The 27833-nt window shown below is 44.3% G+C and overlaps 1 long non-coding RNA gene across 1 annotated transcript; it reads right to left on the bottom strand.

The window, feature by feature from the left end:
- Nucleotides 1–6671: 6671 nt before the first annotated feature.
- Nucleotides 6672–27294, bottom strand: LOC130705056 (uncharacterized). The gene is made up of 4 exons (XR_009005689.1): nt 27173–27294; nt 26387–26467; nt 8242–8465; nt 6672–7200 (listed from the first exon to the last, which is right to left on the bottom strand). It is a non-coding gene; the product is annotated as an uncharacterized LOC130705056 (long non-coding RNA).
- Nucleotides 27295–27833: the final 539 nt, after the last annotated feature.

Below are 27833 nucleotides of genomic sequence, written 5' to 3' on the forward strand. Positions count from 1 at the left end.
AAAAATTAATCCTAAATGGATTATATACCTAAATTTAAATATAAGGCTATAAAACAGTCTAGTTGAATACAGGAAAAAATCATTGTAACCTAAGGTTTACAAATATTTCTTAGATATGACCTCAAAAGCACAATCCATAAAAGAAAAAAATCTGATAAATAAAACTTTATTAAAATTAAAAACTTATGCTCTGCAGAAGACACTGTTAAGAAAATTAATACGCTGGTCACAGAGTAGGAAAAAATATTTGCAAATCACATTTCTGATAAAAGATTTGTATCCAGAGTACGTTAAGAGTTCTCAAAACTCAGCAATAAGAAAACAAACAACCCAGTTAAAAATGGGGTGAAAGATATAGACAAAAGGATGTTTTAAAGATTATATAAATTTATATTGCAAAGATATAAACAAAAGCCTCACCAAAGAAGATATACAAATGACAAGTAAGTATATGAAAAGATGTTCAACATTACTAGTCACTAGGGAAATGCAAATTAAAACCACAATAAGATGCCACTTATGTATCTAGTAGAAGGGCCACAATTTTTAAAATTTTAAACTGAAAATACCAAGCATAAGTGAGGATGCAGAGAACTGGAAATTTCATACATTGCTCGTGGAAATTCAAAATGGTACAACCACTGTGGAAAACAGTTTGACAGCTTCTTCTTACAAAAGTTAAATATATGCATAACACATGACTGAGCAATCCCATACCTAGGTATTTAACCAAGAGAAATAAAATTTTACATACACACACCAAAAAAAAAAAAAAAACCCTGTACATAAATGTTTAAAGCAGTTTTATTTGTAATTGTCAAAAACTGGAAACAACCCATATATATTTCAACCAGCGTATAGAAAAAGAAAAATCAACCTGTGGTACATCTATAAAATGGAATACTCTACAGCAATGTAAAGAAATGAACTGTTGATGCACACAATGACACGTATGAAGTTTAAATGCACTTTCTAAGCGGTGGAAGTCAGACCCCAAAGGTGACATATTGTATGGTTCCATTTATATGATATTCTGGAAAAAGTAAAGCTACAGAAATGGAAACAAATTGGTGGGTTTCCTATAAAGGGACCACATGAAGGAAGTGCGGGGGGTGATGACCTGTTCTCTACGGCACTAGAATGATGGATATGTAACTCCATGAATTTGTCAAAAGCCATAATACCATACCCCACAAAGAGAGAATTTTACTGTGTGTAACTTCAAAAAAATCAAGATGCGGAGGGTACCCCAAATGGAAGACCTAGTGTAACAAGTGAAGCTGACTGTATTACAAATGGACCATACTAACACACTGAAGAGGGTGAGGAAAAAACAACGAACCTAAATTACTTTGTGAAACAAAATGTTGACTGGATGTTTTCAGGCTAAAGACAAAAGAACTGTGCACAAATACTGTATTTTTGTTACAGGAAGAGTTAGCTATTCTGAAACTGCTTTATGTGTATATACTAGTTGAACGATTAAGTCAACATACTGTAGACAATGAGGGCCGGGTTTCTCATGTCAGAGGAAGTTATAAATAAGGAAAGTGAGAAAGCTAGAATGAGACTAGTGGTATTGGATTGGAACAAGAGGTATTAGTATAAACTCATGGGATTTTTTAAGAAATGAAGGTAAATATGTGTGTGTGCACCAAATAGTGTACGTGTACGTATGTGTATGTGCGTGTGTGTATTTCCAAGTTTTGTCTGCTGAAAGGGCTTAGAAGCAATAACATTTTGGTAGTGATGAGGACATCTAGCCAGATCCTGGTTTCTAAATACCATTCTCCAATAAAAGGAACTAGGGCTCCTTGGAGAAGAGGTTGCTTCCAACATTGGTCAAGGAAAATACGCAATGCTTTGTGTACACATGAAGCATCTCCAGGTGCCAAAAAGTAAGAAAGTGCTCAAAGGAAGGTTGGGAAGGTGGTGGGGTGGGGGTGTGGAGGACCTGGTGAAAAGGCTTAGGGACCAACCAGAAAGAGCTCCCAAAGTTCAGAGCTGGTACAACCTGAGCAACAAAATCAATAAAGGTAACATTGGATTATAACCATAGGGAAGAACAAATATCTATGCAGCCATACTAATATAAAGCAAGTGAGCAATCAATAAGAAAGAAAGAAAGAAAGAAAGAAAGAAAGAAAGAAAGAAAGAAAAAGAAAGAGAGAGAGAGAGAGAGAGAGAGAGAAAGGAAGGAAGGAAGGAAGGAAAGAATAAAGGAAAAGGAAAAGAAAGAAAGAGGAAGGAAGGAAAGAGAGAGAGAAAGAAAGAAGGAAAGAAAGAAAGGAGGGGGGGAGGGAGGGAAGGAAGGAAGGGAGAGAGAGAGGGGGAGGGAGGGAGGAAAAGCTGCCCTTCTGTACTGAAGAATTCCAGTTAATAAAGGAATGAAGCAAATAGAAAAACACCATTAAAATATCACAGTAATAATTGTTGCAATTTATATCCACTGGTGGATGCTAAAGTCAGCAGACTAACATTTGAACAAAAAAGGACATTTGCACACTCCCAAAATATCTTCCCCAAGATTTATTAATTACAAAGGGAAAAATAATGACTTTACACTGGAGGGACATCCAGCAGACATCACTTTAACAAACTGATCAAGGTTAACATCAACAGTTAACAACACCATGCAGCCCCTGATGATACACTGAAATGGACATGTGTGGTGTTCTTACCAAAAAAGTATAACCTCAGTCTAATCATAAGAAAACATCAGAAAAACCCAAATTGAGGGACATCCTACAAAGTAACTAACCAGTATTCTTCAAAACGGTCAAAGTCACAAAAAACAAGAAGAAGCTGAAGAACTGTCACAGATTGGAGACTAAGAGATATAACTAAGATTATTGTGGAATTCTGAACTGGATCTGGGAATAGAAACGAACATTAGAGGAAAGACTGGAGATGTCTAAATAAAGCTCGTAGTTTAGTAATATTAATTTTTGAGTTTTGACCATCATGTTATGGTTGTGCAAGATGTTAACATCAGGGGAAGCTTGGCAAAGGCCTTCCAGGAACTCTCTGTACTATTCTGCAACATTTTCACTGTCTAAAATTATTTATCCCAAAACTTAAAAATTATATAGATGAAAATATGCATTTATGGACATGAAAGATCTTTACAACATACCAGGAGAAAAAGCAAATCACAAAAATAGGCATCTATAATATGCTTGTTTACTTATCAAAACAAGTATGTATGCATACATATTTATTGTTCAAATGTGTATATATGTACATACACCTGTTTATATACTTACTGTGTAATGTATATATACCAATATCTTACTATATCATACCCAAAGTATAAAATAATACCAAAGTGTTACCATTCATTTTGCAGAGTGGGTGGGATTGTGGATGGTGTTAATTTTTTTCCTTTGTCTCTATTTTATAATTATTTTGCCATTAGTCCACTTTATTGTGTATGTTCTAACTTTTATCATTTTAATATTTATGTGTAATCCAAGGATGAAGCTGAGTTGGGAAACCAGGGAAAGACCCAGCTTCAGGATTCAGCTCTAATGTGTGTGGTCACCAAGATTCTGTGGTCGCTGTCTTCTCTGAATCCAGTCTCTATTGTTTTCTCCCAGAGCATCAACACAGGTGATATTGGACCTTTCTCCCCTTCTTTGATTTCTATCTCCTACTGGGTATCTGACCTCTACCAATGGGGTTTCTGAGATTTTTCTGTTCTCCCCAAATATTCCATTCACCAGCATTCTGAGATCCCCAAGTCCTCTCGGCAGCCCAAAGCACAAATGTCCCAAGGCACATAGGAAAGTGCGGAGAGATGGTTGCTAAACCCTCAAACTTCCCGGGGCAGAGAGGAGAAGTAACGTAAGGAATTGGTCCAGGCACTACTTTTTTTTTTTTTTTAATCAATGGCACTTTTTTTTTAGTATTTATTTATTTATTTGGTTGTGCCGGGTCTTAGTTGCAGCAGGCAGGCTCCTTAGTTGCAGCTCGCAGGCTCCTTAGTTGCAACATGTGAACTCTTAGTTGTGGCATGCATGTGAGATCTAGTTCCCTGACCAGTCAGTCATTGAACCCAGACCCCCTGCATTGGGAGCATGGAGTCTTAACCACTGCGCCACCAGGGAAGTCCCTCAGGCACTACCTTTATGATAGAAAAGGGGTGATGAAATACAGATGTGAAGTGTATGTTCAGACCCAAAAGAAAATTGAATCTTTCATTCTAAACTTTCCATAATCTGAGTCCTCATCTCCAAGAAATAGTGGGTTTTTCCAAAGACTGAGAGTCATTTATTTTAATCACTCTCTTTGGGAAATGATTCCGCCTGCTCAGATTTACAATAAATTTAATTTTAAGCCCAATATTCTATGATTTCACAAGAGAAAGCAGAAGGTCGAGGCTAAGGCGGGGCTTCCCCAGGAGAGGCGGAGAGGCACAAGGGGGCACATGCCACAGTTAGAGCCACTCTCATCACATGGCTCCTGACACAGTGGACACAGGCGCTGGCCTCTCAGAATTTCAAATCCAACTTCTCAGAGATTTATTTTTCTTCTGAAACCATTTCTGGCAGCTTTTGATCTTCTAAACTGGAAAAAAAAATCAAAGAAATCTGTTTCTCTAGAGTACTAATAGCAAAGGAATTTCTGGATGCTGCAAAGTAGGAAAGGAACATAATAGCATCTCAGTTTTATTCATCTTCAAAGCAAACTAAATATAGTTTTTAAAAAACAGAAGCAGGATACCCTACAGATTTTTGAAGGGATGGAATAAACCTCTTTGAACAAGAAAAGATGACATGAAATTTATCTTGAAGGACATTCACTGGGCTCTTGTCCATTTAATACCTACAAGTAGGCTGTTAGAAGGGATCCGTACTTTACATCAGAAGTAAAAATATCCAATCATTCGGGGAACTTGCAGACTCCACTATTTTCATCAGTATCGGTCATTGCCTCCCTTACCCTGCTGGAGTGTTACTACCATCGGTCTCCCAAAGCACAATACAGGCTTCAGACTTTTCTGATGAGCCGACGTCTAGCCAATGTACATGAAAACCTGAGCAGTGTCTTCATGTCCCCATAACCCAAACTCAATCTTTACTCCGTTCTCTGGTCACAAGTCTGGGAGTGAGAGTGGAAGGCATGTTGGTATTTAGCTGGGTGTGGATGACATGGCACATGTGTGTGCAGAAAATAGTTCTGGAAGTGCAACTATGAGCCAGATGCTTCTCTAGGCACTAGAGATACAGAAGTGCCTGCAAACAAACACAGAAGCTGATTTCTGATTGTGACATGCGCTATGAAAGAAATAAACGAGAAGATATGATGGAGAGTACCGGGATGGGGGGGAGCTAATTCACAGAGGATCTATCAGAGGAAAAGACTCTGGGCTGAGAGCTGAAGGATAAGGTGCCAGTTCTTCAAAGAGCTGGGGAGAAGTTTGCTCCAATCAAAGGAACAGTAAGTGCAAAGGCCCTGAGGCCTTATAGCAGCCCCCCCAATATTCCATATCAGCACTTACCTTTTCAGCACACACAGTGCCCTACTGCAAGCCCCCAAGAGTCTCTGCCTGAGGGCTCTCTGTTGGATGGTGCCTTGAACAGACCGGAAATGCCAGGAAGTTAATGCCCCTAGGAGCAACCCTCAGCCAATGCTCAATAGGAGTTGATGGGTAAATGCCCTAGCGTTTACCCCTAGAATTCTCACCCCTAGAATTCTCCGTCAGGACTGAGTTCCAATTGCTCTCAGCAATAACCTGCTGTAATGGGACACACTTGGCTTCCTTTCCTTTCCTTCCCTGCCTTACTGCCCCACTCTACGACCGTTGCTTTCTAGGATCACCTCCCAAATCAACTGCTTGCACTCAAATTACTAACCTTGGAGCCTGCTTCTGGGGGATCCAGCCTAAGGTAGGCTGGAAAGGATTCGGCTGGTGAGTTGAAGGAAAACTGGCCTGCAAGGATGCCAGAGAGGACAAGAGGGGCCAAATTATGCAGGTCCTTGATGTCATTAGAGGCAATTTGTGTCTCTGATTGTTTTACAGTGGGCAGCCTGTCTTCTCCTGCCCAATGATCAACTACCCTCGGATAGGAACTGGCCTTGAACTGATTCTGTATCCCTACAAAATGCCCCCCCACCCCCCCATAGCATCATGGAGTTTAGAGGGTTTAGAGACCATCTAGTTCAGAGTCAACTCCATGGGGTCAGGAACTTTGTTTTATTTGTGGCTGTATCCTTGGTACCTATGACACTGTCTGGCATCTATCATGTCATATGTGTCCAACAAATATTTGTTGGATGAATGAATCCTACAAATAAGAAAACCAGGAGTCAGAGAAGGTAAATGGCTTGCATGAGGTCATACCCAATGTTGATTGGAGTACTGGGTCTAGAAGGCAATATCCTGCTTCCAACAGGCTTTCATTACCCTCCCCAGTCTCCCAACCCAGGGTTGGTCTGATCTGATCCACGATCTTTCATTGAAACCTGATGGACACCCTCCACCAAGGGACTCTACAAAACCTGGTCATCACCTGGGGCAGTCGCAGGACAAGGCAGGGGCTCCATGAAAGAGCATCAGCTTTGGGGCCAGGCTGGCTGGGTTTGGGTCCTGATTCTGTCCTCAACACAAGCTCCGTGACCTTGACCAGAGACTGAAGCTCTCTGAGTTGCTGGGATACAGACCAGGCCATTTTGGGGGTTTTTTGTTTTTTTTGTTTTTTGATTTATTTATTTATTTTATTTTGGCTGCATTGGGTCTTTGTTGCTGCGCGTGGGCTTTCTCTAGCTGTGGCAAGCGGGGGCTACTCTTTGTTGCAGTGTGCGGGCTTCTCATTACGGTGGCTTCTCTTGTTGCGGAGCACAGGCTCTAGGTGCACAGGCTTCAGTAGTTGTGGCACGTGGGCTCAGTAGTTGTGGCTCGCGGGCTCTAGAGCACAGGCTCAGTAGTTGTGGCGCATGGGCTTAGTTGCTCCGCACGTCATGTGGGATCTTCCCGGATCAGGTCTCGAACCCGTGTCCCCTGCATTGGCAGGCGGATTCTTAACCACTGCGCCACCAGGGAAGTCCGAGACCAGCTTTTGTTCAGAGTAAAGAGAGCCACAGTAGGGTCGGAGAAGGGACAGTCTGACTTCTCCATTTTCACCCGGCTACTCTTTGTCCCTAGAAGAAGCCTGGAATATCCATCAGAAGGTTCCTCACAATTTTCACATAAATAACCTGAAAAATAAATACAGATTAATTTTTAATCAATTGTTACTTGTAAAAGTAACTTACACAAAAATATAACTGAGTATAGTTCAAATTGAACATGTTAAAATTTATTTTACAGTTGGAATTAACAAAAGATTGAAATCATTCTGATCATATTTTTATCACAAGAGTTAGGGAGGAGGGAGGGATGAATAGACAGAGCCGACAGAATTTTTAGGGCCGTGAAGCTATTCCGTATGGTACTATCATGGCGGATACACGTCGTTCTACGTTTGTCCAAACCCACAGAATGTATACCGCCAAGAGTGAGCCCTAATGTGAACTCTGGACTTAGGGTGATGATGTGTCAATGTAGTTCATCAGTTGTGACAAATGTGCCACTGTGGTGGGGGACAGCCATAGAGGAGGAGGCTTGCAGGTATGGGGGCAGGAGTATCTGAGAACTCTCGGTACTTTCCATTCAGTTTTTGCTATAAAGCTAAAACTGCTTCTAAAAAATAAAAAGCTAATTAAGTATCTTGTCTACCACAAAATTTGTTCCAGAAAACCTGGATTGGGTAAAAATAACACCCGCAAAAGAAAATTACAACAGAAAATGCTATAATTTGTAAAACTTTATGAGGGACAAAAAAATTGGTCAGTGAAGCAAATATTCATTATAAAATCTACCTGGAAAAGAATCAATACTGATAAAAACGGACAAAAATCAGGACCCGTTTAACCATGTTCTATAGAAAAGTAATCAATCCACTAAATTGGTTGACAGAGTTTGTCTAATCTGTCAGTTGTAAATACATCTGATTTTGTATAATTCTGTATTTTTTTAAAGTTTGTGCTCATAAAGCTGCAGTCAGAGAATTCTAGGGGTCGACATGGTAGGATCTACAGGTTCACAGGGTCCAAAGGGTGAGGTGTAAGCCCCCCACACCTGGCACAGGGCCCGGCTGCAGAGGAAACTCATCTGTTCATTCAACAAGCATTTGCTGAGCTCAGGTTTGCTAGAAACACCGAACATCTGTGATTGGGGTGAAGTTTTAAATCTCAGACCCTGAGAAGCCTGGGGTTGAGTGGGGAACCAGGCCTGGGAGGATTGATGTGACAGATCTTAGCAGCAGCTGCAGGGACACAGAAGTGACTCATCGGCTGGGGCGGGTGCTTGCAGGAGGCTTCACTGTGGACATGACAATTGAGCTGAGTCTTCAGGATGAGTCCAGTAGCTCCAAGATGACAAGGGCCAGAAAGAGAGCTCCGGGCACAGGGAATCTTGTATCCTGATGCATGAGAGAAAGCAGAGTTCAGAAACCTGGAAACCGTCCCCTGGGTTAGACACAGAGGAGAGGGCAGGACCGAAGGGCCTGGAAGGCCTGATGTCTTGGGCTTTCTCCCGCTGGCAGGGAACACAACTGCATGGAGGGCTGAGTGCAGGGCTGAGGCCAGTGAGGAGACCAGGCAACTGAGCGGGGGCAGGATGGTACCAGGGGCTAAAAGGGAAACTGAGGCAGCGGGATGGGTAGAATGAAGCAGAGGGGACGAGGCGGGGGTAGCATCCAAGGCTGTCTCCCAAGGGCTGGTTAATGTCAGTGTGGGGTGGGGAAGTACCATGACCCAGGGGTGGAAACTCAGGAGCAGATGAGAGTGAAACATGCAAGATCATTTTGGTCAGTTGTTCAGAAAAATGTTGGCATCAGAATCCTTCCAATTAAGTCTGAAGAATTAAAAACAAAAAACAAAAAACAGAGCCTCTTCAATGACTGAGGTACCTGGAGAGGTGCAGGGGGGGTGGCCTCCCCAGGATTGCAGTTAGAAGACCCCTGATCTGGGTCCGAGCCCCTCTTTTCAGCTGAGGCTTAGAGGTGGGGTGTTTCCTGGCCCAGGGCACACAGCCGGGAAGGCTCTGGAACCCAGCTCGGGGACTCGTGGGGCCCTGATCCTTCTTCCACAGCCAGGAGGCTGAGCAGTAATGAGAACTTAGCGTTCTTGGCCCCCACTCCTGCCCAGCTGTCCTTTTGGCTGAGGACATCTCGAGTCACGTAAAAGCCTTGTCCCTAGCGGTCGAGCTCCCGTGAATCTGTCTGTCCCAGTCCCTGGACCTTGTCCATGCGCTGGCTGGGCAAGTGCCCCATGACGCGCTGGTTCTTTGCTATTAGCATCACTCTTCCTAGAAACACCCATAATTCAAACCCCCGGTGCACCTGGTCCAGGTGGTAAGCAGAAGAAATTCGAGTCATAGCTCTGCCATAAGCCAGCAGTGTGGCCTTTGGAAAATCACCTGGTCTCTGTGAAACACAGATCCCTCCTCCACAAATCAGAGGTCGTAAGACTGACTCCAGCTGCATCAAAATGCTTGTAAGGATGGAGGGGGGTAAGTAGCAAATCCATGCTGTATCCTGAAAATTCTCTCTGGGAGCACAAGGGATCCACAATACTTTCCGTTTGTCACTTTATCTGCCGTTAAGTAGCAGTAACTCCCGTTGCCATCACCAGCGGCCACCCTTCAAACAGCCCTAGAGATCTGAAGCAGGATAGATCTAAAAGGAAGTGGGATGGGCAGGACCTAAGAAAAATCTTGCCTCATGTTTGTCCCATCAGACCCTTACTGAGAGTCTATTTACCCTTAATTTAGGTACAATCAGCACAAACTTATTTATCTGTTCCAGCTCACAGTACTTGAGAAGTAGCAAATTAAAAGGCTGGGAGAGAACGACAAAGGAAAATTTACTGAAAAGGATGAGACAGAAACACTATGAAAAGTGGGTGCAAAAGCTTCACCATCATAGCCTGGAGACGTACAGAAAAAGTGCAGAAAGCCTAAGACCATCAGTGTACAATTGCTGATGCTTCAATATGACCCTGAGTCACCAGAAAATAAAAACAGGAACAAAATATTAAATTAAATACAGTACACTCTGGTTAGGAAACCATGGCTTTTAAGAGATTCATAGCCTGTAAAATCAGCAGTTCTGCTTCCAGAGCATATATCCTAAGAAAATAACCAGACAGCACCAGAGGTATGTATATATAAGATTATTCATTACAGCATTGTTTTTAGTAGTGAAAGAGTTGGAAACACTCTAAATGCCTTTCAGAAAAGGATGAGCTAAAGCAGCATCTTCCATTCTCAAATCACTTTCTGGAAGGGTTGTTGTATTTGCATGTCACCCTTTCCATGGCTTTTCTTTAAACTTGTCCATTCATTTTATTCAAATAAATGTATTGTCTTACAGACCTACTAGAGAATGGACTTGAGGATATGGGGAGGGGGTGGGGTGAGATGTGACAGGGTAAGAGAGTGTCATGGACATATATACACTACCAAATGTAAAATAGATAGCTAGTGGGAAGCAGCCGCATAGCACAGGGAGATCAGCTCGGTGCTTTGTGACCACCTAGAGGGGTGGGATGGGGAGGGTGGGAGGGAGGGAGATGCAAGAGGGAAGAGAAATGGGAACATATTGTATATGTATAACTGATTCACTTTGTTATAAAGCGGATGCTAACGCACTATTGTAAGGCAATTATACTTCAATAAAGATGTTTAAAAATAAATAAATAAATAAATAAATAAATAAATGTATTGTCTTAAAAAAAAAAAAACTACACTACCCTAAACAGAATATTAGTGTCAGTTACCATAAGTAAAAGTAACCGCAATACAAAGAAATCATGTTATTATAATCTAGCTAGATGAGGTTGCCTGTTTAAGACTTCTTACCTAGAAAGTAAGACAGGAAGGGAAGAAGGATGGAGGGAGGAAGGTTGGAAAAGAAAGCCATGGTGGCTGCATAAGAAAATATCTTTTTTTTTTTTTGAGCAATGCATACTAAAGGATGCAGGGCTAAAATGACAAGATAACTGGATTTGCCTTAAAATATTTCAGCAAAAAATAAAATAAAATAAAATAAAGGACTGATAAAGCAAATGTGGCAAAATCTTGATAATTGTTGAATCCAGGTGATGGGTATTGGAAAGTTCCTTGCACTATTCTCTCTTTTTAAGTAGTTTGAAAATTTGCCTAATAAAAATAAGTAAATATAAAAAAAATAAACAGGAAGATACCTTGTTCATAGGCCACCAGGGCTGACAAAGCCCTTGTCATTTTGAGAAGAGTCAAACCCCAATTTCTGTTCACCTTAATCAACATTTTATACACCGGCAATTTGACCTTTTTGAATTAATGTTAAGTCAGACTCTACAAAAATAAATAAAAATAATGATGGAAATCCATACGTAATGACAGGGGAAGGTGTCCAAGACAGACTGCTGAGTGAGAAAACATGCACTAGAAGAGTGTGTTTGGCTCCATCCCATTTATGTAAAACTGTCAAGGAAAATCCCCCATGAATCTGTGGGCCCAGAGAGAGTCTGAAAGCCCAGACGCCAAGCAGTTACCTCAGGATGGGGAGGGTCTGCTTCTTGCCTTTTTTTGTATCTTTGTGCTTGTCTGTATTGTGTAGAAATTTTATTTTTTACCATTGAATAGATATCATTCTTAGAATCAGGCAAAAGGCTATTACCATTTTGAGGAAAAAAGAAGAAATCAGAAAAACATTTCTATCTCTATAATGAAATGGTTTAAACATATACAAGGCTGCTTAACAGAAAATTTAATTTCCATTATTATCCCGTTGCCTGTGACACTACACATTCGCTGTCAGTGTCTGGCAAAGGTGCTAGAACAGGCCTCCTGTAAGCTGATCTCAGCACAGGGGCCTGAGCGAGAGGAGGGAGGGGTGTCGGGTTTCCCTGACCTACCCCTTTGCTCACGCCGTGCCTCCCCTGCCTGGCATGCTCTCTGTGCTTTTCTGTGTCTCCCTCTCTCCCGCTTTAAGGCTCAGCTCCAGGAAGGCTGCTCTGAAGCCCCAGCAGGCGTTACCTGGGATCCTCCTTTGACAGATGTCAATCTTCAGCCTGTGTGCAGGCACCAATCTCCCGTCCTGTCCAGAGCATCGGAGAGCGAGCGGAGGCCTCGTTCTGGGCAGCTTCACATGCCCTGCTGGGTGCAGGGAGCCTGGCGGAGAGCAGGGAGCCCAGACATACTTCCTGCCCCTGCCCTGCTCAACTGGGTGACCTGGGGGAGTCATTTCCCCTCCTAAGGTCTCAATCTTCACAGCTGTAAAATGGGAATAAATGAACCTAATAGAACCTCTCAGAAAATTAAATGAGATGACCTACTAAGAGAGTTGGTAATCTATGAGGCTTTCAATTAAAAAATAATTATTACTGTTATTGGTACTATATAAATGTTTATTGATAATGATGAGGACAGTATTAACTTTATTATCTTTCAAAAATCACTGGGACGTATTCATTCTGATATTTTCAAAAATTTCCTAAGGAAATATGTTCAAAAATGCATGAAAAAGTGTGTTCACAACGAATAATAACAAAGATGGGAAACTATCACCTATGGCTTGTCATGCAGCTATTAAAGATGATAAAAGATGTTGAGTGATTGAAGAAATGCTTATGATATATTGCCAAATTTAAAAATCTAGCTCCAGAAGACTGCAACCCATTTTTATAAAAAGATATATACGTATGTCATACATACAGAGATAAAGATCTACAAAGACAGAGAGAAACAGAGATATCCAAAACACTTCTAAAGAAAATCACTGCCAAAATGTTAATAATGGTTATCTCTGGATTAAGTGATTACAGATCACTTTTTTGGTTTCCTTTTTTGTGTGTATCTGAATTTTCTAAATTTGTCTAAAAATAGTATATATTCCTTGTGTGACATTTCTAAGTTATCTTTTAACCGTTCCTCTCCCCCCACCACTACCACCACCAATGTCGCTGTCCAGAAGTTAATGATAAAAGACTGTTCCCAGGCCCCCAGCCTCAGGCTGTGAGGGCCCCCAAGGTCATGAGACACCCCCATGGACCTCTGGTGTCTACATGGAAGAGCCTGGCGTGATTTTCACCAGTGAGTGGACACGGTGGGTGAACAATTAGCCAGCTCTGGGCAGAGAAACTGCCCCCCAGGAGGCTCACACAGGAACCACGGCCTTGGGAACAAACAGGAGCCTCTCAAAGAAATTCCCAGAAGGCGGGTCAATTAGAAAACTTAGCACCTAGGCATCACCACCCCCTCCATCATGTAATCTGATAGGCTGGATCTGAGGATCCATGAAGGGGATAAGCAGACGGGAAGAGACAGGTTGGAGGGCTGGGACATTCCCTCCTCTCCCTCTCCCACTCCCCCCACCTCCCTACCTCCTTATTCCCCCCAACCCGGCTCTCACCACTCTCTCTGGGCTCCTCCCCAATCTGTGCCTCCACCCTAGTCTCCATTGTACAATAGTCTTCTCTCCAAAAAATCCACAGTCTCTCTAGGAATCTTCCAGAGAGATGATATTGTAAAATGTCAGAGCTGAAAATATCATTTTACTCTCTTGCTTTCTAGCTGAGGAAACTGGTTCAAGGAGATTAACCAATGTGTCCAAAATCTCCCATCCAATAGGTGTAGAAGCCAAGATAAGAGCTCAGATGTCTTCATTCCTAGGCCAGAGGATTTTGTCCTCTACCATTTTACTTCCTGCTGTTGGCTGAAAGAAAGCCCAGTGTTGTGCTTAGGAACATGGACTCCAAGGCTGAATCCCTGGGTTCAAATTCCATGTCTGTTACATGCCACCCATGTGGTCTCAGTGCCCTAATTTTCTCATCAGGAAAATGAGGATAATAATAGTGACTACATCAAGGGTTTGTGTAAAGATTAAATGAATTCAAGCATATTTAGAACAGGACCTGGTAAATGTTATGGAAGCCTTTGCTATCTTGATAATTTTGTCAGCCAATTAACTGTGTCTATGGGAAGAAGTCAGAAAAGGGCAGAGATAAACCAAATGATTCAGCAGAGGAAGCACAGGATCTCCTCAGAAAGCAAGAGTTCAGAACCTCCATCTTCACGAGGAGCATGTGAGGCCCAGGCCATCCACCATTCATCCCTGAAGTATTCACTGAGCCAGTAGAACAGAGTTCAGGAACAGAGGCTCATACATATGGTTACCCAGTTTACAATAAACATACATCTGCAATGCATGGAGGAAAGATGATCCATCTGAATGGAGAAGAAGCAATGGTCACCCCAACCTCACACCATACATAAAAGTCAATCCCAGATGGGACTACAGGCCTAACTTGTGAAAGTTCAACAATAAAGCTTCTAGAAAATAACATAAGAGGATATCCTTATAGCCTTAGGATAGACAACATTTTCTTAACAAGATACAAAAAGCAAAAATCATAGAGGAAAAGATTGATAAATTGGACTTCATTAAAATTAAGAATATCTCTATAATTAAAAAATAAAAATTGAAAAAAAAATAGGAATTAATATTCCAAAGGAAATAATTCCTAGAGTGATTCAGTCTTTTATCATTAGCAGCATCTACTAATATGTAATTAACTTACTCAAAAAAAATGTTACGTTTCTGTACAACAAAAAAATTTTCTGTTCTGTTCATTTCTGGTTCATGAAGAAAGTGAGAAGGTAAGCCTAAAAGACTCATATCCAGAATATATAAAGAACTCCTAGTGGGACTTCCCTGGTGGTCCAGTGGTTAAGACTCCGGGCTCCCAATGCAGGGGGCCTGGGTTTGATCCCTGGTCAGGGAAGTAGATCCCACGTGCCACAGCTAAAGATCCCTCATGCCACGACGAAGATCCCACACACGACAACAAAGATCGTGTGGCAACTAAAACCCGGCACAGTCAAATAAATAAATAAATATTAAAATAAATATATAAATAAATAAGATCTCCTAGCACTCAGTAAGAAAAATATCAGTAACTGGATAGAAAAAGTGTTCAAAATAAATAACCATCAAGGAAATGCATACTAAAATCACAATTTTATACCACTACATACTCACCAGAACAGCTTTTTAAAAAATAATACAATAATACCAAGTCTTGGCAAGTTTGTGGAGCAACTGGTAGAATCCTCTCTCCTACATTGCTGATGGGAATATTAATTGGTACAAGTACAATGGGGAAAAAGTTGGCAGGACTTTCTAGAGTTGAACATATACAAACCTTATAACCAAGCAATTCTACTTTTAGTTATATAGCCAACAAACATGAGTACATATGTGCTCCAAAATACAAGCCTACTCACTGCAGCATTATTCCGTATGGCCCCCAACTGGAAACAATCTAAACATACATCATCAGTGAAATGAATACATACAATGAGTGGTAGCCATACAATGGAATATAGATAGTAATGAGGATGAACAACATAAAATTACACACTATAACTTGAGTGCAGTCACAAACATAAGATTGAAAGAAATGTGTCCATCCTACATGATTCCATTCAATTGCAGTTCAAAAATGGGCAAAACCAATCCATGAGGTTGGAAGTCAGGATAGCAGTTAGTAGTCAGGGGGTAATTACTAGGAGGCGTCATGAGGGAGGCCTGTGATGGGTGCTGGGTATATTCTGCATCTTATTTTGGGTGGTAGTTACACAAGTATGCTCAATTGAAAAAAATCATTTATCTGTACATTTGTGATTTATACACATCTCTCTATGTTATACTTCAAAGTTAAAACATTTGCTTAAAATCCTTTACTGAACACCTGTATATGTTACCTGTATGTAGTGTATACAGTGGTACACAAGGTAGAAGTGGCCCTGCTCCCAAGCAATTGTAGCCCAGATGTTTTCAAAATGGCCAGAGCTAATGTTATAGAAAACTATAATTATAACCCTCACGTCTCAAGGAGGCATTCTCCTTGTAAGAACATTTTTCACATTCCTTGTCTCCTGTGACCTTAAAAGCTGTATTGTCTTTAAAATATCAGCTTTGATGGAATCCTTAAAGAATGTGACCCTCTCAGAATTTTACAACAAAAAAACAGAGGCTCCAAGAAAAAGGACTTGTCCAAGATCACCCAGAATATGTGTCAATGTCAAGGATCATCTGTGATATGGAAACCTAGCTGCCCGCCTCAAGCAGGGAGAAGACAGAGTGCAGGGCAGAGACGCAGCCCCAGGTCCCAGCTCTGCCTCTTCCTAGTGTGTGATTCATCCAACGAGTGTAACTTCTAGGTTTCCTACCCATGAAATGAGAATAATAACACCTACAAAAACTCAGAGCTGTCACAAGACTCACACTGCTACTTGAGTGTCACTCAGCTATTATTACAGTAAATAAAGGAAACTCTCCATGATTAGAAGATTCACATAAAGTGGGAGCCATTTTAAAGACTTGCCTTTGAGGAAGCAGAGGATGAAGATCCTTAAGACTCTGACCACATTCCCCCCAAGTGCCAGCCGCAGGGACAGTGGGGACGGGCTCACAGGTCCCTGGGGAGCAGGCCACCCCTGCTTGTTTGATGGGAATGGTCTGCACATCACCCTCACAAGGCAGTTCCCACCCCTACCCTAGCAGGTTCCAGTGGCCCTCACGTGACCGGGTAACAACCCACCAATCGGAGACTTGGCGCCTTCCACCAGCTACATGGAATCTACTCTAAGGTGAGAGGGTTTAAAATGTAAAACAACGTCGGCAGGGCTGTGAACCAGAAGGAGAAGTGTGCCCTGGCGGTAGTGTTCAAGCCTGGCCGCGCATCAGACTCACCTGGGCAGATAGAGCAGCAGCTGGACTCAGGTGGGGTACAGGCATGGGGCCCTTGGCAAGTGGCCCCAGGAGATTTGAATGTGTGCATCAGACCTGAGAACGGCTGACCTTGCCCCACCCCCGTGGTGTCCATTTCCCCAGGGACAGGCCATGCCTGTGAACTTCAGGGAGGTGTTGCAGAAGGTGGAATATAGATGGTCTTTTCTTAAGGAGGAACATCGTCGTTGGGTGGCCCTGCCACTGGGCCCCAGAGCAGCTTCCAACAAGGTCCATTCCCATTGGCAATTAAGATGAAAGGCTGGGACAAGGAGGCAGGGCACAGAGAAAGCGGAGGTGGCCAGAAGCAGAGGACCCAAGTGGGTCTGCCCACCTTCCACGGTGCCTTTAGGATGGTGAGGCCACAGACTCACGAGAGAGACAGTGACTTGCACTGATGCCGCTCACCAGGCGCCAGGCGAGGAACCTCAGGCAAATGAGCGCTCAAGTCCTCCGAGCCTCAGTTTCCTCGTGTATGACTCAGGGAAGAACACCTCCCCCTACACACACACCCACCCCATCCCCGTGCAGTAGTGCTGATTAAATGCGATGACGTCGGCTAACACAACCACTAGTGGTTCCAGGACCCACTCCTCTGATGTTCAGCAATGCGAGACTCACGTACAATGTGCCGATCTCATGACTTCAGAGGCATCCACTACTCTGAGACCTCACACAGGTGGATCTCACACAGCTAGAGGCGGGATTTGAACTCGAGCTTCAAGCTCCAGAGCGCAGGCTGTGAGCCTCTGGCTTATACTGTCTCCTTCAAAATGTGGGAGCCGTTGTCTCATTATAAATCACGTTTTCATTTTCATCAACTTGAATAATTATTGACCTCTGTGATTTGAGCGCAGATTGAGAGCCTGGTGGGAAGACCAGCTCCCTGGACTCCAACAGAGAGATGGATGAGAGCAGGTGGTCCTTCCTCTGTGGGGCAGACACCCAGCCATGAAGCCCTCGCTCCAGAGAACCCTCTCCCATCCTCTCCCGGACAAACCCCGCCCCCCTCCCCAGCAGGTCTGTCTTCGCCCTCCCCCGGTGACAGATTGCCAGTTTCCTGAGATTAAGTCATCCCAGCAATACCCTCAGCGCCAGGTTAGAGATTTGTGTGTCATTTCGGATATAGATTATCATTTCTAACTCCTCCAAAGGCATTAATAAAGTCCCCTAATTATTATACTTTAATCTCTTTTTAAAAATACAACATGCACATGAGTATCTCACGCATGGATGGCGGGATACTTAACAACGACTATTGCCAAGATTCCGGTTTCTGCTGTCATCATCTCCCAGCTGAGCTGCTGTGATTTGCTCTTGGCTGGTCCTCCTTCATCTGTCATATCATGTGTCCTCTTCAATATTTGGCCTCACATTTGTGTTGACCCTTCCCAGGTCTCTAGTTACCACAATAATGCTAATTACAGCACTTCCGCTCACCTGTTGGGGTTAGAGGCCCCCAACTGCTGTCCTGTTGTAAAGGACTTCTCATATCAGTCCCTTGGAGATAAGGCTGCACCAGCCTACTTCAATGTTCCCCATACCCCAATGTCACTCAATTATTGGTTACCCTGTGCCGTGTTTCCATAATCAAGTCTTCAAACCGCTCACCTCCCAACTTCCCCATAGAAACATCAGCCACGCTCACTCTCCTGTCACCAGAGATATTCTGTGTGTGTTCAAAAGTCCCTTGGCCTGCCTGTTATTTCAGCAATAGCTTAAGCTTGAAAGCAAGATCCACAGCTGAAAACATTGCTCAACAAAGCAATAAATCATATCATCTTACATCATTCCCCTGATCCCACACCTCACACTGCTGGGCTCCTCGCAGACTCAGGGATGCTATCTCTCAGGCATGCTCCAAGGAAAGAACAAGGGACTTTCTGCCTTTTGTTTTGTTTTACCAAAGAGATTTCATGTTTCCCTTTACAGAGTTAGCCCTTGCTTGTGTGTGCTCAGTATTAGCTCCTGCCTGCCTTTATTTCTGGTGACCAAATGTAAACAGCTCGCCAGAAGGTGTTAGTTTGTTAAGACTGCCCTAACCAATTGCTCAATCTCGGTGGCTTAAAACAACAGAAATTTATTCTCTCACCGTTCTGGAAGCCAGAAGTCCAAAACTGAGGTGTCAGCGGGGTCACGCTCCCTTCAAAGGCGCTAGGGGAGCATCCTTCCTTGTCTGGGAGCTCCTCGTGGCTCCCAGCGTCCTCTGGCTCCAGTCTCTGCCTCTGTCTTCATGGCCTTTCTTCCCTCTGTGTCTGTGCCCTCTCCTCTCCTTGGAAGGACACCAGTGATTGGATTTAGGGCTCATTCTAAATCCAGGATGATTTCCTCTCGAGATCCTTAACGAATGACACATCTTCAGATTCTATTTCCAAAGAAGGGCTTATTCTGACATCTGGGTAGACACACATTTTTTTTTTCGAGGTAAGGGTGATACTATTAGACCCACTACACAGGATGTGGAAGGATATGGTGCTCTCCTCCCAAGATTCCAGCCTGAGTGCCCTGCTCTCTGCACACCTGCCCCATCCTCCTCCACAGACCGCTGCATACATTTTCTTTGGTTGGTTGTAGCATATTTTTTAACCGCTGGGAGTATTACCTTTCAGTTGGTGTGAAAGGTGCAGCCGCTCATCAGTCTCCCAGTCTGTGAAATGGAGCCAGCAATGCCTCTCTGGCAGTTGTCGTGAGGTGTAACCAAGCAAACGAAGGCCAGGCACCTGGTGCTGGCCTGCAGGAGGTGTTCAGGCTGTGACAGCTTAGCCCCCAGGCTCAGGTCCCTGGGGCCAGCCTGCCTGACATGAAAACTGGGTGTCGGCCACACTTAACCAGTAAGGTGAGGAAGAAGCAGAAAACAATAGCTGAGTGGCCATCGGGCTCTATTTCACTTCAGCAGCTACTCCGAAACCCACCATGGGTGTCTCTCCAACTCCTCCCAACCTCTTCTGGTCCTGACAGGTGGTGAGAGTGTCACGTCCATTCTGCAGATGAAAAAACTGAGGCAGGGGGAGTTAGACGTAAGTGGCTTGGCCAACATGTATGTTAAAATCTTGAGGGTCTAGTTTCAAGCCAAGGGCCGTGGTAGGAGGTTTCCAGCTGGGTCTGAGATCTGAGCTGGGGTTCTGGGTTGTCAGGGGTGCTCTGAGAGCAATGAATTACAGAACCATCCAGAGGAGTCAGAGGCCAATTCAATTTTTTTTTGCAAAGACCAAATGTGCTCCTAGTCTTGGGCTGTGTCTGATTAACGTCAAAACGGCAGAGAAATGTGGAAAATGAAGTCAAAACCATTACTTGTTTTTTGTGAGTATGGAAAAAAACCAAAGATGTGAATATTATTTCTTTTTAAATTTAGTCACATCTATTTATACATATAGACACATGGAATTAAGAGTTGGAGGCTGGTAACCAAGCCTTAAAAATAGCACCCCACCCAGAAGAGAAATATGATCTTCGGGGTCCCTGTGTCCAGAAAAACCCTAGACAATCCTCTGGCTCTCAAGAGACAGAAAGTAATTGGTTTGGAGATTTTTTATTTTAATCATTTTTAAGTCAAGGAGGTTTGTGGTGAAGGAGGAATCCCTTTCTAACCATCTCCACCTCGACCCGTTTCAGCTGCATCCACAGCTTCGTTCTCATGAACAAGATCCCAGGAACCCAGAAAACTGCAACAAGGGGGTGGGGGGGGGTTCAATCTGCCTGAACTTTATTTTCAATCCAGGACTCGGTTACGCCAACCAGCTCTCAAAGAAGCAATCAACTTGCCCCGTTTTGCATTTGTTTTCCTGTCAGTTTTGTGGCTGTTCATTATGTGTGAGGAGAAATGAGGGCTTGTGTATAAACACCACGGTTGAACAAGGAGCATATTTCTTTCCCCATCTCTAAATCTGGACCCTTCCCCTTCTCGCCAGTGCTACAATTTCCTCTGGCACTTGAGACAGACATATGTTATTTTCAGTTCCACAACTTTCTTGTTCGCTGTATCACTGCACACATGGCCCAGGCACTGCAAATATAAATACGTGTGGGCGTCTGCATTTCAACCACTGGACTCTCGCCACTTTTCTTTTTAATGCGATGTAACTCAAGTGGATTGTCATCACAACCAGGCGGCGTGACAAAGTCCTCCGACAAAATCAACATTTCCCAAGCCCAGACCGCCATCCCATCCCAAATTCTTACCATTTGCCATCCACCCCCGCCAATCGGCAAATGCTCAAACCGGCTTCAGCGGGCAGAATCCTACAATGACCCTCCTATTACTCTTACCTGATGATAAAAGAGCCTAATAAATAAATACTCTAATTGGACTTTGCGAAGATAGACCTTCCCCAACAGTACTTATTGCCACATAATAAAAACCTATGACAAGCTTCAGCTTTGTGGATACTCTGAGAATAAATAAGAGGTTATCTGCGAATTCAAACATGCTGAACAGGTTGGCGCTCTTTCAGGTAGCAGTGGGTTTAGGCCGGATGTCAAGATGTGGGAAAGGGAGGCCTTTTAATACTCACTCCCTTCTGGGCACCACCAGCTGAGGTATGTACCAGGAGCCGGTAGCAGGGCAGCAGCACATGGATATACAGACAGATGTTGGATTTTTCTCCCAGATCCTGGAGAATTTGAAGATGGCCCCCCACACAGGAGACGATGGAGGGTAAAGCTGATGAAAATAAAAGCAGCAACTTCCATTTAATGTGTGCTTGCTACAAGCCATACACCTTATCTCATTTTAGTTTCACAAATAATTATCCCCACTTAACAGATAGAGAAACTGAGACTAATGAAAACTGAGACCAATGAAAACTTTTGCTAAGATATTGTCCCTGTGAGTCCAGGACTGTGCACCCACTGCTGACTCCTTAAAAAGTATTTGGATTTATCAGGTGCATGCATTCCATATTAGTTGTTTTATCTAATCTCAGAAGACTCTGTAAGATAGATATTATCAGCATTTTACAGATGGGAGGATAAAGCTCCGAGAAGTTAAGTAACTTGCCCAGGGCCTCTTGGATAATAAATGAGCAGAGATTTGAACCGATGTGGTCTAACTCCAAAGCCCGTGCCCTAAAACATGGACCAGGTAGTAAATATCTTACGCTTTCAGTTCATCCAGTCACTGTCACAATGACTCAGTTCTGACCTGGTAGCTTGAACACAGCTATAGACAATACGTGAATGAATGGGTACAGCTTTGTTCCAATCCAACTTGATCTACAAAAACAGCTGGATGGATTTGGCCAAAGGGTTGTAGTTTGCTGATCCCTACTCTAAAACATTACAGCCAACATATTACATCCATGGTCAAGGCCAGGAAACGCTGAGCACAGGGCTAGAGGCACAGAAACCGATGCATGGTCTTTGTTTTCCCTGACCTCGTCTTCTGTTACTCTTCCCCTGACTCTCTCTGCTCCAGCCTCACAGCCTCCTTGCTACTCTTCAAACATACCTGCATCCTACTGCCTCAGGGCCTTTGCGCTTGCTATTCGCCCTGCCTGGAGCAACTGTCCTTTCAGATCTCTTCATGGCTTACTGCCTCACCTCCTTCCTTTTTTTGCTCCACTCTCAACTTACAGTAAGGCCTTCTCTGACTACGCTATCAAAACTTGCAGCACATACCCAGGCTAGTATTTCTTCTCTCCCTCCTCTGCTTTCTTTCTCTCCATAGCACTTATCACCATCAGATAACGCTATCATTTTACTACTACATTTCGTTCATTGTCTGTCTTTCCCCCTACCACTAGAATGGACACTCTAGGAGGGTAGCCATTCTTGTTTTGTCTGTTTGGTCACTGCAATCCATCCCCATGTTCTAGAATAGTACCTGGCACAGTGAGTGCCCAATGAATATTTGCTGGATGACTTCATACATTTTGGACTGATGGGAAGTCATCTTTAGAGCAAGCAGAACTTGGCCCCAGCAAAGCTGCCCTGGAGGGCCGGCACTTGTGATGATTTCTGGGCCCACTGGGGCACTGCCCAGGGTGGAGTCGGGGCCCCGGCACTTCTCAGCAGCTTGGCAATGTCTCCGTTGACCATACAAAGTATAGCAGCCTTGGGGGTGGGGGGACAGTTGCTGAGGAACAGGGAAGCTGAACAACCACCATGAAATTTCCTGGGCCTCATCTTCCCCCATGCTGACCTCTGTCCATCTGAGTGATTGTTCGATGCTTCTGAAGCCCTTTGAACTCACCCTTCCTCTGGGCACGATTGCTATCTTTGTGGAAGGGAATCATTCACTTGACACCCTGTTAGAGGTAACGGATGAGTCAGGAGGCAAGCTTGGGGATGTTTCTCAGCGGCCTCCACCAACCCCATCTCCACCAGAGGCTGGGGGAAGCCATTTGGGTCCGTAACCTGACACTGTGTTTTATGAATGAACTAATTTTCCATAGGCACCTTCAAGCTGGGAAACATCCCAGAGGTGGACTAACCTTTAACATTAGGTGTAATTAAGGATTAGCCATGTCACATGACCCGTGAAGCACCGGAGACCAGAGATAATAAATCCCCCCACTGTGGGCCGTTCCCCACAGGCAGCGCCAGCCTCGGGACCTGGGAGGCCCGGCAGTGAACGTGGAACTCCCGGGGCTCAAGCACCCTCCACCTCCAGAGCAGGCAGGTGAGGCAGAGCCAAGCAGCCAGTCGGGGACATCTTCTAACCCCTCCGCTCATGGCGTGGTCAGCAGACTCTGAGAACAAAATCTCAGTCCTTGGACAGAGCTCCCTCTGGCCCAAGAATGTGTACAGCTTTTCACATCCAATGTCCCTCTAAGGCCACAACAACCTGTGACCCCAATTTTATATGTGAACACTGAGGCTCTCAGGTTCAATGATTTGTCCAAGATCCCTAACTAGTAAGTGACTAAACCAGAATTTGGGTTTTTGTTCTTTTTTTTAATTGAAGTATAGTTGATTTACAATGTTGTGTTTGTTTCAGGTATATAGCAAAGAGGTTCAGTTATATATATATATATATATATATTATATATATATATATATATATATATATAATATATATATATAATGATATACATATTCTCTTTTTCAGATTCTTTTCCATTACAGGTTATTAGAAGATATTGAATATAGTTCCCTCTGCAATATAGTAGGTCCTTGTTGTAAACCAGAATTTGAACTGGCACCAAAGCCCATGTATTTAATCACAACGTCTTAAATCTTCTTAAGTCACCTTTCTGAACCAAATTTGGAGTTGGTGTGTGCATACATGGGGTGGGGGATTTAGTTGTTGTTTAATCATAAGAAGCAAAACAATCTCTGTCCATCCATGGTGAACAGAGCTAGTGCTTCGTTTCTCCCAGGGCTTAGTGTAAAACGGGTCCCAGTTGGTGGGGGGCAGTGCTGAACTGCCAAAGGGTGCCCTGTGCCAGCTCCAGGGTCCTCCCTGCCACCCCCAGCCCCCAGCCCTAACTTTGGAAAGGCCCAGAGCATCTATTCTCATCAGACACCACCCCTGCAGCACTGCCCTTCCACTGGGAAAGTTTTAAAAAGGGTTAGTATGGTGGTCCCTCAAAAAAGCAAATGCAGAATTACCATAAATCCAGTAATTCTACTGCTAGGTATATATCCAAAAAATTGAAAGCAGGAACTCAAACAGATGTGGCACACCCACGTTCACGGAGGTATTATTCACAACAGCCAAAATGTGGAAACAACGCAAATGAGCATTGATGGACAAATGGATAAGCAGAATGTGGTACGTACAAACAATGGAATATTATTCAGCCTTAAAAACAAATGAAATTCTGACACGTGCCAAGCACGGATGAACCCTGACGACATTATCCTAAGTGAAAGAAGCCAAACACAAAAGGACAAGTATTGTAGGATTCCACATACATGAGTTTACCTAGAACAGTCAAATTCATAGAAACAGGAAATATTAGAGGTTACCAAGGCTGGGTGAAGGGAGAGGAGGAGTTATCATTTCACGAGTACGGGAATGATGCAAAAGGTGTGGAGACGGACGGTGGTGGTGATTGTACAACAAAGTGAAGGTACTTAATCTCACTGAACTGCCCACCTAAAAATGGACAAAATGGTAAATTTTATATTATGTATATTTTACCACAACAAAAATGAACAAACAAGGGGCAATGCTCTCTGTCAGTCAGCCTTGTGGAGTTGCTATGAGCTGGAAGCGAGGTTCAGGGCCGGGAGGCATGGAGGATGGGAAGCCGACCACCTGCTGGGTGCTCCGCTGTGCGCCCCGAGCAACGTGGCAGCTTCTCTGAGCCAAGCTTTGCCCGAGTACCAGGAAGCCTTTGATTTCTTGCATCTGAGTAAATTGCAAGGGGGAGAATTAAACTGACCCAGGAGGGTAGGATACCCTGCTCTTGTTCTACACCAATAGGTACCTTTTCTTTTCCATTCACTCAGAAAGTACTTTGTGAACACCTACCCCGTGCCAGCTGCTCAGCCTGGCACACACGCTGCGCACACAGCTGGGCACCCACCCGCACAGCACCGTCTCACGGAGGAACCACGGTGCCCGTTGCAGACAAGGAGGGAAGAGGTCCTGAGACTTTCCTTCACAAGGCCTCACAGCTTGTTCACCAGTTAAGGATGCAGTTAGCATTCTTACACAGGCCCCGTCGAATCCAAATCCCATATGGATTCTTTCTACAAACGAATATCCCACAAGAAGAGATGTGAGAATCCCACCGGAAAAGAAAAATAACACAAAACTAGGGTGGGGATCAGCAAGTAGCAGAGAGAACTCTCTGTTCTCTTTTGCCCCGCGGTCACACCCATCCCCAGGTATAAAGGGATGCCCGGAGGGGGATCGGCCAGCCCCTCCAGCCCAGCGAGGCCTCTTCATCTACCGTTTCCAGGGGCCACGTGTGTGGCCTCAGCATGGTCACCCTGCTTCCATCTTCAGAACAGAAGAAATTATTTCCTGGGTACAAATCCAGTTTATGTTCCAACCAAAGAGAGACAGAAAGGGTCCACGGTCAACCCTCTGGGCAGCCCTCTACATTTTTCTTCATGGTCGTGGCTGAGTTAGACACTGACTTGTCAGGTGACCCTGGGCAAGCCCCGGGGCCCCCTCTGTGCCCAGGTCGTTACTGAAGGCAAGATGCCCTCCAGCCCTGGTGTTCCCAAAAGAAGAAAGTCACCTGTAGTCATAGAGATGCGAGCCTTCCTTCCCCCTCCTGCCCTCCAACCCGCACATCTCTCTCCCTCCCTCAGCGCCCCCCCCACACCCCGTCCTCCCTCCTCAGTCCTTTCCTCTTCAAGACCCAGGGCTTCTGATCCCCTGCCTGGGAGGCCCTGCACAGATGTGGGGCTTCTGCTCGACCTGCACACCCACCTCACGTCAGCAGCACCCCGGCCCTGTCTGGGGGACCCTGTGTGTGTGCGTACTTTCTCTCACGTCCCCTGGGCTGGCCCTGGGGAGAGGAATGCAGCCTCCCTCTGGCCCAGGGTGCTTGACTGTTAATGATCCCCAGGCACGCTTCCCCCACCCTGTCCCTGGAGACATTTCCAGAGTTGTTTTATGATGGAGGCTGGGGAAATCTATTAATGAGAGCAGTAATTGTTACCTTTGGGCACCAAATGCTGATTTACAACGGTTAATGCCTCAGATTCCAAAGGCATAAATTTCAGCTTTTCCACCATTTTGTCTGGAGCAAAACAAAACAGAGGGAGATCACATATCCTGGGCTACAGATGTTTGGCTACACAGAGCATTTTTCTAAGATGGGGGCTGGGGCGGGGGGCTGGTTATTTAATTTAATTGACAAGAGAGCATCGCCAGTGCTTGTTAAGCCGTGTGCACCTACATCGGTGTAAAAGCACTCGCTGGATGTCAATGCCTATTTCTTAGGAGAGAGGAACAGAGGACAGGGCAAGGAGCCTGGGCGAGAAGTCGGCTTCTCCCGCACCCCACCCCACCCCCCAGCTCTGTCCTGATTGGCTTGATCGCTTGGCCAAGGAGGTGACAAGGCTTCCAAAGCTGCCTCTTTACCCTTGGGGAGTGGCTGTGTGTCTGAGTGGCTCAGCCATGTTCTTGGAGTCCTTTGGGAAAAGAAAGACTTCCAAGATCAAGGAGAGGTGACCCTGTTAGGAGGGTGATTGGGTGTCTGTCAAAGGCAAAGAGGCCGACCCCATTTTCCTTCCAAATGAGCATCTGAGGGAGTTGGAAACTCAAAAAAGAATTCAGTTTTTGGGATTCATCCAATTAGATTTTCCAGAAACTCCTGTAAGGGCTATAAAGTCACAGTAATTTATTCCCAAAACAGCTACAACACGATCAGAAAAACACAAGCCCCCTTCCCCCCCCCAACCCCCCCCCCCCACCACCGGCTGTTAGAAATCTATCTTCCTACCTTGGCTGACAGATGCCCCATCTCAGGCGAGTTAGTGGACTTGGCACCAAGCAGGTACCAGACAGCCCTGCTCCTCCAGGCCCACAACCCACCCTCCCAGCTGTCCCATCAGAGATCCGCAGTTGGGACGTAAAGTAGCACAGCCCGAGTGCTATGTGGAGTTCCACTACAACTCAAACAGCCCCTGGGATTCCAATCATTCAACAAATATTTGCCACGTGTCTGCTACGTGCAAGGCACAGTACAAACAGGCCTGAAGGAATTTCTGGCCCATTCTTAGGCCAGTTTTGAGTGAGAGTTTAATAAGAGCTCATCCCTGTCTCCTGTACGATTCTTTATGATTTTCAAAACACTTATTAAATATTTGAATATCTCACCAGCCCAATAAGTGGACATCCCCACTTTACGGAGGAAGGATATCATGTTCAGAGAAGCAAAGTGATTTACCCAAGGTCACCCAGCAAAAGAGAAGAAAAGTAATACAGTAAGGCACAGTTGGCATTTGAACTCACGTTTCATGGTCACTGAAAATGGACTGGGGGTCAGTTAAACCATCGTCCTATGAGAGTGAAGCAAATGGAGGTCAAATATGTCAGGACCACGTGGGTCCAAGTTCTCTTTGTTATTGAAAGGTACCTTTGTTTAAAAAAAAAAAAAATCT

This window comes from Balaenoptera acutorostrata, chromosome 16, assembly GCF_949987535.1.
Source record: "Balaenoptera acutorostrata chromosome 16, mBalAcu1.1, whole genome shotgun sequence".
In the NCBI taxonomy this organism is placed as follows: Eukaryota; Metazoa; Chordata; class Mammalia; order Artiodactyla; family Balaenopteridae; genus Balaenoptera; species Balaenoptera acutorostrata.